The sequence below is a fragment of the Panthera onca genome, chromosome B1, assembly GCF_046562875.1.
Source record: "Panthera onca isolate mPanOnc1 chromosome B1, mPanOnc1 haplotype 2, whole genome shotgun sequence".
NCBI classification, from domain to species: Eukaryota; Metazoa; Chordata; class Mammalia; order Carnivora; family Felidae; genus Panthera; species Panthera onca.
This window is the reverse complement of record NC_138342.1, coordinates 2,883,706-2,894,165: the sequence shown is the minus strand read 5'-3', so window position 1 is coordinate 2,894,165 and position 10,460 is coordinate 2,883,706. Positions and strand designations below refer to the sequence as shown.

The following is a 10,460-nucleotide window of genomic DNA, read 5'->3' as shown; positions in this document are numbered from 1 at the left end:
GGAGAGAGCCGTGCTGGCCAATCAGCGCCCGGCCACGGCCGTAATTGCCTCGCGGCGGGGCGAGCGCCGCGCCGGGCGTGAGTGAGTGTGCGCGCGCTCGCGAGTGTGGTATGTGCGGGTGTGCGCGCGTGTGGAGGTGCGTGTGCGAGCGGGGCGTGAAGACCCCGCGACTCCCAAGCACCGCCAGAGGCCGGGCCACAGCCGGCTTCAGGGCTGCGAGGCTGCGGCCGGTTTCGGTGCCCACGCGTAATAAAATGTTTTCAGTGCCCCGGGGGGTGCATGGAACCCTCTCGTTCCCGGGCTCAGCCTCTGAGCGTAAGGAGGTGTTCGCCCCCACCCCCACCCCTGTGGCCCCGCCCGCTGCGCGCCTGCTCCCCGGGAGGCTCGGGCCTTAGGAAGGGGGTGGGGGCGAGAGCCAGTGCCCCTGGCCGCTCAGGTCTTGGGGGGGGGGGGCAGGCCCCATCCCTCACTGAGCCTCCGTTTCTAGACTCTGAACCCGTGGGGAGTCTCGTCCGGTTCCTGCAGCAGGGAGCGCGGCGACAGAAATGCGTCCCGGCCCACGCCGCCACCTCGGGGCTGTGTCAGCTCCTCCCGGGAGCAGGTGACGGCCCAGCCACCGGGTCGCAGCGCGGTCGCGCGGGTGGAGCCGGCTTCACCGGACGCGGGTTATCTCCGAGAGAGAGCTACATCCTGCCTCCCAGTGCCAGCCGGGGTGGCTCCTGTCCAACCGCGTGCTGCCCGCGTTCTCCCGGGACGGCTGCAGGCCGGCCCCCCGGCGCTCAGAGTTTCAGATCAGCCACGGCGGCCGGGAGCATCAACCCCATTTTCCAGAGGGGAAAACAGAGGCGAGGCGAGGAGAGACCACACCGTCTGGTAAGTGGCTCTGGCAGGCCTGAATTCCGGCGGTCGGGGCCTGGGGTCGGACGGGGGAGCGGAGTGGCAAGGCCGCGGAGCCGGCCCGGACGAGGCGTAGCCCGCGGGATTCTGCCGGCCTGCGGCCGCGGAGGTGAAACGCTGCGCACCCGTGTGCCTTTTCTGGAGTGCCTGCAGGAGCCGGCTTGCCCTGGCCCGTCTCACCAGCCCCCGGTTTTCTCCCCGCGGCTGATGGGAAGGACCTCTGGGGGGTTAGGGGGTTTCTGCAGCCTCAGGAAACAGATGCCGGGCCCATCTTCTCTGGCCCTCACATCGGGCCCCAGAAGGGGCAAAGCCTGGCGGTGACAGGGGCTCTCCCCAGCCCGGAGGCAGACACGGAGATGAGGGCTCTATCCCCCTTTTTGTAGATGAGGACGCTGTGCAAGAGTGGAGAGAGCTGGGGTCTCCAAGTATTACACTCTGGGGGCTGCCGGGGTCAGGGAGACTCCAAGGGGTCGAGCCGGAAGGGGCTGAGCCAAGGGGAGAGCTGGCAACCCCAGTCGTTTGGGAAGAGAAGTGCCAGCCGGGTGGGTGGGAGCTGACCACACGGTCTAATCAGAGGGCATTTCTGAGAGTCGGGGAAACTGAGGCCCGAGAGGTGCCCAGATAAGAAGACAATGGCTGTGGGGACGTAACCACCCACTTTAAGGGAGATGTCCTGGGCCCTCCTTCAGCACACTTCTCGAACCTCAAGCCTGAGAGGCTGGTGCCCTCACTGCCATGATTTCCAAGCGTGGGGGCTTCCTCCGGAGTCTGGGTTCAGTTCTCTCTGCTCTCCAGTTGTGTGGCCGCCGGGGCGGGGGTGGGGGGTGCCCCGCGGTGACAGGCTGTTGGGAGGGGGGCTGGGTGCGCCCAGGCGGGGGACCCAAGCCTCAGTGCTCTCTTGCCAGGGTCGCCCCCCTGCCTCTGCCGCACCGCCGGGTCGGGGACGGGCTGAAGGCGAGCGGAGGAGCGTGGGCCTTCTCGTGTCTCCCACACGGGCCTTGTGGGGGTTGCAGAAGGCGCTTCCCTGACGCGGGCACGGGGCAGCGGCGGGGGCGCCCGGCGCTGGGTCCCCGAGACGGTCACGACAACGGTGACGGCGGAGCCCCAGCGCGCGAGGCGGGCAGTGCAGAGCCGCAGTTGGTCGCCGCTGGGCCGTGGGGTCGGCCAGGGAGGCGAGAGGTCGCCCGCCGCGTGGCGCTTGCCCAGGCCTCCCGCCGCTGTGCACAGGGCCGGTCCCAGAGCCGGAGCGGAGGGCAGCCCTGCATCGAGGTGGGAGGAGAGGCCAGTTCTGAGACAGGACCATCTGCAGAGGCGGGAACCGGGGATCGCCACCACCGAGGCTGCGTGCGTTCAGACCTGCGGGCAGCTCTGAGGGGCTGGCCCTTCTCCGGCCCGGAAGGTGTCCGGCACTCCTCCCTGGGGGCACTGTCTGGAGACTGTCGCCACCGCCTAGGGCCCTGAGCCCAGGTTCTGGCGCTCAGAGGGCCAGAGCTCACGTTTGCCATCCCCTGTGGGCAGGCTCTGGGCAGAGAGACTCCTGGGGCACAAAAGTAGAGCGTGCCTGTGTCTCCGTGTCTGTGAGGCACCCCGCAGCCGCCCCCGCTTATTTCTTCTCTGTCCGTTCCTGTCCGTCCTTCCCCCTTCTGGGTCTCTCTCTCTCTCTCCCCTGTACAGTGGGACCACACTGCGGTGGGATCCCAGCAAACCTTCCTAGAGGACGCCGGGTGGTCTTCTCAGCTGGACAGTGAGCAGGGGCTGTGCCCTGGCACCTGTGTCCCAAGTGCCTAGCTCAGAGCTGGTCATCAACAGTGCCCTGCAAGGCAGAGACGCGGTCGTGGGAATAATCCCGGAAGGTCCCATCGGGAGTCAGCAACCTGCAGCCGGTCTCCACCTGCTTTGTTTGGTCTTAAGCTGTTTGGGGAGGGTGGTTGGAATAATTTCAGGGAACGTCCACTTAAAAATTTTTTAATGCTTACTTAACTTTTGAGAGAGGGAGAGAAGAACGTGAGTGGGGAAGGGGCAGAGACACAGAGACACAGAATCCCAAGCAGGCTCCAGGCTCAGGCTGGGAGCTGTCAGCACGGAGCCTGACGCAGGGGCTCGAACTCACAAACTGCGAGGTCACGACCTGAGCCGAAGTCAGATGCTTAAGCGACTGAGCCCCCCCCGCCCCCGGGGGGCCCCGAGAATGTCCACTTTTGAATTACAATTCGTCTTAGCTCGTGCTTCCCCTCCTCGCTCACCCCTATCCCTTTGGCCTTAGCTCACCCTCATGCCCGCCGCACCCCCCACCCCGTGCCCTGTGTATGTACCTCCCCTGTCCCTTATTTTCCCCCCTGAAAGTAAAAGTTTGAGATCCGTGCTGATCCGCGTGGCACGGATTCGTAAATCACTGGGTACTGACCCAACTGCCCTGCCGCCTTGTGTTGGTTATTATGGCTGCATCACACACTTGCCCCAAACTTAGGGGTATACAACAACCACGTGGGGTCCGGGGCTTGGGATGCCTTGCCTCCTGTGCATGATGTTGGGGCCTTGGCGGGAACACTCGAAGACTTAAACAGACGCATCTGAAGCCCGGTGGCTCATTCATCTGGGGCTGAGGCTGGGTCTCCTCCACGAGACCTGGCTTCCACACCACTTGGGTTCCCAGACCCAACGTGGAGGGGCTGAGGGGGAGGGAGAGGGGGGTGGGAGGGGAGAGTGAGGGGGAGGGGGAAGGAGGAGGGAGGAGGTGCAGGGGAGGGAGAAGGAGAGGGGTGGAGAGCCAGCCCTCCCGCCATTGTGCGTATCACGGGGAGGGGCAGAGCTGCCTGTCTTTCTGAGAGTGGCGTAGGGGTGCGTGCCCCCGGATGGCGCTCCTGGGTGGGGGTCTGGACAGATGCGCCATCACTCAGCACCTCAGAAAGACGGTTCGGAGCAGCCCTCCCGGTGTCCCTGCCCTCACCAGCACTTGCTGGTACCGACTTTCCTCTGTGGCCCTGTGACGTGTGTGTGTGGAGGGGGGGCGTGGAGCCATGTTGTTTTAGGTAGCAGTTCTCTGGTTATTCCTAGCATGAGGTCGCTGCACACCAGGGGCAGGGGTGTGAAGGGGGACCTGCTGCCGGGGAGGAGAGAGCGGGGATGGGTTACAGTCGAGAGGGCCTGTGTGCGGAGAGCTAGAGCATAGGGTTCTTAGTTTGCAGAGCAACAGGGAGCCACTGAAGGCCGTATAACCAGGGAGGTGTCAGGGCTAAAGCAGAGCCGTAGGAGTAGCCCGGAAGGGATGGCAAAGTGGATGGGAGATGGCCAAGCCCAAGGGAGGATCCAAGTGAGGGCAGCGGTCGTGCCAAAGGGCCCCGTCTCCAGGGTCCGTCAGCGGGTGTGGGGGGCCGAGCGGGGCCGCGGGCAGAGCCCCAGTGCCTCCTTACCGGCCTGTCAGCTGGTCTGCTCCCCACGTCACAGCCAGCGTGAAGTGTCCTCGTGGCTGTCCGGATGCACAATCAGGCACTGAGCTCAGCTGCTGAGCCCCCCCTCCGTGGCCATGGGCCCGACCCTGCCCCCGACACCCCTGCTGGGAAGCGAGGATAAGGGCGTCCACCTCGAGGGGCTGGTGGGGGAGATCATGGCGCAGGCTGGTCTTTGGTGCGTAATCCAAATGTTTGCTCTCAGAAAGACCAAATGTCTGAAAATTATTCGGGCTGCGTTTGAGGCTCGAGCCACATCCCTCCTTGCGAAAGTCCCCCGTTTTAAGCACTCGAAAGAGGAAGCTAATTTTCGTAAGGCGTCAAGGGGATGGTTCCCCTCCCTGGGGTGGGAGAGGGAGAAGGAGTGGGGGGGGGGGAGGAGGGAGTGGGGGGAGGGGACAGCAGGGGTGGGAGGAGCAAGATGGCATCCTGGGCCCGTGGAGCAGTGGGGTGTGAGCATCACCCCACCAACCAGCGCTGCCCAGCCAGTCCTGAAGACACCCCCCTCCCCATGGAAGCACCTGGAAGGGGCCCAGCCCTTCCCACTGACAGCTCACGTGAGAGGGGCCACGTGATGAGCCAGATGAAAAGATGTGCCAACCCCTGTCCCCTTGGGGGGGTCAGCGGCCCTGACAGAGACCCCTGGGAATGGGGAGCCGTGTGAAGAGGCACCTCCATCTCCAACCGTCAGGGCCTTTGCGGGGAGCACCCGCCTGGGCCCGAGCCGGGCCGGCCCCCTCTGCTCACCCCTACCCCAGGTTTGGTGGCCGCGTCCTGTCCTGTCCTGTCCTCTCTTGGGGTGAGCACCCACCTGATTCCCGCACCTCTCCCCGCCCCAGAGCAGACGCCCCCCGAACCCTGGACCTTGCTGATAACTCTCACTCACGAGGCGGTATGTTTTCTCCCCAACGTTTTATTCTGAAAACTTTCAAACGTGCGAAAGTTGAAAGAATTGGCCAGAGAACTCCCAAACGCCTACATCTAGATTCTTCCCGTTAGCACGTTTGCTTTTCCACATCTGCCCGTCTATCCAGCCCTCTGTCCGCCCGTCAGGTTGTTTTTTTTTTTTTCTCAGCGCATTTCAGGGCCATGTGAGAATTTGGGTCCCGGCCCTGCAGAGCGCCCACAGCCCACCGCTGGGACCCAGCGAGCAGCACTTTCTCCCACGGGAAATGCGCATAACCAGGCTCCCTGGGGCCGGAGACAATGTCTGCAAAACTGCCGCTCCAGAAAACACTCCTTGGATGGACATGTCAGGGCTGTTTGGGAGCGTGATGATGTGTTGCATAGTTGCACCTGGCCGGATGCTGCCGGTTCCTGCGACGCTGTGGTCTCTGAGGCTCAGGGGTGCAGGCACGTCTGGGTCCAGTATGAAGGGGACCGTCCAGGGGAAGCAGGGCTTGGTTTCCTCAATGGAGCAGACTGTGCTCAGAGTTACATCCCAGCCACTGGGGACCCTCAGACAGCTTGGGCTGCCCGTGACCTTGATGGGAAGTGACTTGGAGAAATGAGTCTGGAATAAGGGTGGGGACCACAGTGTGGGGAACCTCTTCCCAGGAGCTGGGGGGGAGTTTCTGGAAACCTCAGCCGGCCAGCGCCAGCGTGGGAACCCCACGGTCTGGCGGGCTCGCCCCTTTTGGTCCGGGAAGGGATGGCCCAGCAGGCCGCGTTTGTGCCCCACCCCCGTGCAGGGTGCCGGCTGGAGCCTCTTCCCAGGAGCGTCCCCCTACACTGCTCGGTGTCCCTGCCGCAGGGCCCCACCCCTCGCCCTCCCCACACACGGTAGTGAGTCCCACGCCCAGCCCAGCGGGTTCAGCGAGCACTTCCCGGAGCCCCAGCTGTGGGCAGGCCCTGTCTGGGGCTTCATAAGTGTGACCTCACGACGCTCGCAACCCCCCCTCCCCCAGAAAGACCGTGGGCAGGGCCGTGGACCACCCGGAGGTAACTCACTGCCACAGGCCACGATGGAGAACCACCGAGAGCCCACGCGGGGAGCTGGGTATGTAAATAGTGTGGTGATTCCTCGCCACGCTGCCTCCTCCTGCAGCCTGGGATAGAAGGGGGTGCTCTCCATAGCGGACCCCCGCCTGCGGGAATGGGGGGGAAGGAAGCAAGCCGGAGCACAGAAGGTGAGAAATTGGGCCGAGGGGGGCAAGTACCACGAGGTCCATATACACACACACCCCCACATAAGGTATGTTTGCTTATACTCCCCTGCGCCTGCTTCTGTGAGGGGCTAAATCGCGTCCCCCCGAAATTCCTGTGTTGAAGCCTTAACCCCAGTGCCTCAGAATGTGACCCGAGCTGGGGACAGAGTCCTGAGATTTGGGGGCAGGTGTGATTAGTTAAGATGACGTCACACTGGAGTCACCGAGCCTCTGATCCTGGTGTCCTTCTAGAAAGAGCACGCTGAAGAGGCAGACGCACGCACGGGGGCGGCACAGGGAGGACTGGAGCTAACGCCCACACCCCACCGGGAGCCTTCCGGGGAGCGCGGCCCGGGACACCCCCATCTCGGACTTCTGGACTCCAGAGCTGAGGGACAGTCGCTCTCTGCCGTCCTGAGCCCCCAGCGTGTGGCCCCGAGTTCCAGCAGCCCCCGCGTGAGTACAGCCTTCGTGTTTGTGGGAAGGGACGGGGGGGGGGCTTGGGTGACGCTCCCTCCTGGAGACGAGGGTGGGACGGTGCCGGCTGTCCTACTCCTTGCACCTTGGCGCAATTTGGGTTTTGTGCCAGGTGCGGGCATTACTGAATTTAAACAAAGAAATGGAGAAAGACGTCCCCAGAGCGATCCCCTGGGGGGGAAGAGTGGTGACGGGCATCCTGCCGGGGCCACCCCGCGGTGGAATGGGGGGGGTGTGGGGGAGAGGTCGGGGGACCCCAGGGGGGGCGGAGGGGGCCGGCGAGGTCAGGACTGTCGGGGCACCGAGCCCCCGACCCAGGGAAGCACAGGCCGAGGGAGTCCCCCGAGGCCGGCCCCTGGGCCGCACGGATGAGGGTGTCCCCGAGGGCCCCCCCCCCCCCGGCCCAGACGAGGCGCCTGCGCCGCTCCCCTGGCCCTCCGGGGCCCTCACCCCAATCTCTTTCCACCGCAGAAGAACTTTCGGATCATATAAATAATACATGCCCGGCACGGAGGATCTGGAAATGTGAAAAGTCCGCGATGATGTAAAGGAGGTAATGCGGGCCATCTGGACACCCGCCACCCCGAGACCCGCCCCTAGGGCTCGGCGGCCCCCCGGCTTCTCCTGCTCCCCGTGGGGCGCACGGCCACCCCCCACGCCCCCCGCTCACTTCCAGCCACGCCCCGCACACTCGCCCCCACCCCACACACGCACACACACCCCTCACACACCCACGCCCCATACACACACGCTTACACACTCAATCTGCTCCCGTCACACATCCACACGCGCACCCCCTCATACCCGTGCACCTACTCGTACGCGCTCACGTAACCTACAAGCACGTATAACACGCGTGCACACCCACTCTCACCCCCGTCCGCCCCCCACACTCACACCCACACGCACACCTCTCCGCACACACCCTCACGCATCTGCACACCCCTCCACGCCTCCACACGGCCACCCTCACAGCACGCCCCCACCCCCGCACCCACACATCTGCCCCCTGTCTGTGCCCCTTGCGCGCACAGGTGGACGCCCTGTCTGTGCCCCTTGCGCGGCCTTGGGCTCACGTGCATTCTGCCGTGGTCGCCCTCAGTGCCCGCCCCCCACACCTTGTGCCCCTGCAAACCCACGCCGCCCACCTGGGGGCACCTCCCCCCTCCCCCCTCCCCCCCGGACCCACTCAACCCCACACAGACCCGCGGAGACACAGACGTGCGTGGCAGCAACGGCAGATGCCCGAGGGTCTCGGAGTCGCTGCTCGACGCGGGCTCCGTCCGGGGCGTGGCTTCGTGCGAGGCTCGGCTGTCACCCGCGTGGCGGCTGCGCCCATCCCGTGGCGGGTGGGCCGCACTCTCCCCCGCCTTCCTTTCCACGCGTTGACCTAGTGTCTGGCTTCACGGGACGCTGGGTTTGCGTCCTCTCCCGCGGGAGCGTGTCCCTGTCCCCTTAGGTGTGGCTCCCTCTGTGTCTATGGGACAAAACCCCGCAGCAGGACTGAGGGGCCCAGTAGCACGTGCGTGTGCCTGATACGCTTTTCCACCCTGCTTTTCCAGCCGGCTGCCACGCTTCACACCTGCACCAGCCCCGAACGGGGCGCCTCTCCTCCGCACCCCTGCCGACAGGCCGCGTACCTCCTTTTTCTTTTTTTTTTTGCCAGACGAATGGGCATACAGCGGCACCTAAGTTGAGGGACTGTCCCTGCCCCTCGCCTTCGTCACCCCCCACCGGGCCCCCTTGTGGGTGGACGGGCAGTTTAGAACCGGAAAGGGAGCACTGCGTTTGGAGTCCAGCCAGCGCACACAGCTGCTGTGCACTGATGAGATTATACCTTCTCCTCCCTCCTCCTGCCCCCTCGGAGCCCGGACCGCCCACCCCACGCTCGCCCCCTCGAACCCCGATCAGTGACATTGCCATCAGCAGGCACCACTGCCCCCCAGCCTCCTAGCCCCTGGCCCAAGGCTCCGAGCCCCCCCACCCCCCCCCCCGGGGAGAGGCAGTCAGCACCCCGCTCACCCCGCTGCCCCGGTCCAGTGAGCCTTCTTGCCCGACGGAGGGGCGAATTGAGAGTGAATCGCTTCCCAGTCCTTCTGTCATCATCTGCCCTCCAGCCTGGGCTGCTCCCGACCGTTCGGCCGGGACTGGAGGCTCGGCCCCGGGAGACCCTACCGACGCCAGCTCCTCCTCGTCCGGGATGCTCTCCCGCCGTGCCGCGTCTCACGACAGGGCCTGCTGGGAACATCCGCTCCGCCCTTGGCAGAAGCTTGATACCTCAAGTGTGACAAAGATTTTGAAGGAGAGGAGGCTTGGGTTTCCTCCCTGGCCCCGCCCGAGCTCCGTGGGGCTGCGAGCCCCCCCCCTCCCGCCGACCCTGGCCACCAGCATTCCTGTGGGGGCGCCCGGCCCTGGCCACACTACTAAATCACAAACTGGGCCGCTTAAAACAACAGAAATGTATTGTCTCAGAGTCCAGGGGGCCAGAAGTCCGACATCGGTGTTGCTGGGCCGAAATCAAGTGTCCACACGGTCGTGCTCCTCTGGGGCTCTAGGCAGTGATGGGCTTGTGGCCGCCCTGCCCCACCTCTGCCTCTGTCTTCCCTCTGTGTGTGTGTGTGTGTGTGTGTGTGTGTGTGTGTGTGTGATCTCTGTCTCCCGTTTATTAGCACAGTGTAATTGCATTTAAGGCCCATGTGGGTAATCCTGGATAATCTCAACATCCTCGACTAATCACAGCTACGGAGACCCTTTTCGCACCCAAGGTCACGTGTGTGTGTTCTGGGATTAGGACTGCCGTCTCTGGGGGACGTTATTCAGCCCACGACGCCACCTACGTCCTCACCAGCCCCCAGTGCGGCCGCTTGGGCCGGGGTCCCTCCACACTTACCGGGTACACCCGTCGTCTGCTCTTTGGGCCTGGGGGAGGCAAGCCAGAAGGCGGGCTTGAAGCCACGCCCGGACATCATCCTGGAAAACTAATTCAGAGGGAGGGTCCCGAACAACGGCTCAGTGTAGAATCTTCCTAACAGGGGTCATCCACCTGCTGCTCGCACACCTCTCCTAACAGGGAACTCACTACCACACAAGATCGCCCACCACCTCTTTCCCTGCTCCTGCCATCCCCTTTACTCACACTCGTGAGGATGAACAGAAATATGGGGCCTCGGAAGCCGGGTCCCAGCTTGTGTGAGCGACGGTCTGTGAGAGCCCGCTCGCTCCGAGGAAGAGGAGAGATCCAGGCCGGTGCACACACTTGGGGCTGAGGCAGGCTGGAGCCAGGCTGGCCGTCCAGGGGAGTGTGTGTGTCTCTGGAGAGGAGCTGTGGGCCCAGGGATCCGCTCCCTTCCTCGACAAGACCCCGTTTCCAGTGTCAGACAAGTCACGCTGCGGCCGCGTGGTTGGGATCCCGTCTGGCCCCCTGCACGTGGCTCCTGCTGCTGGCTTCTCCCCGGGGCTCCCTCCTTGGGCTGAGCCCACGCGAGGCTGGCCA

At 64.6% G+C, this 10,460-nt stretch overlaps 1 long non-coding RNA gene across 4 annotated transcripts; it reads right to left on the bottom strand.

Moving 5' to 3' along the window:
• Nucleotides 1–5,238: 5,238 nt before the first annotated feature.
• Nucleotides 5,239–10,062, bottom strand: LOC132674596 (uncharacterized). Of its 4 annotated transcripts, none has more exons than XR_013555351.2 (4): nt 8,990–10,062; nt 7,418–8,444; nt 6,294–6,430; nt 5,239–5,856 (listed from the first exon to the last, which is right to left on the bottom strand). It is a non-coding gene; the product is annotated as an uncharacterized LOC132674596 (long non-coding RNA). The 4 variants fall into 4 exon arrangements; XR_013555353.2 differs by having other exon boundaries at nt 5,239–5,841; XR_013555352.2 differs by having other exon boundaries at nt 5,239–6,430; nt 7,418–7,484; nt 8,173–8,444.
• Between the last annotated feature and the right edge of the window lie 398 nt (nt 10,063–10,460).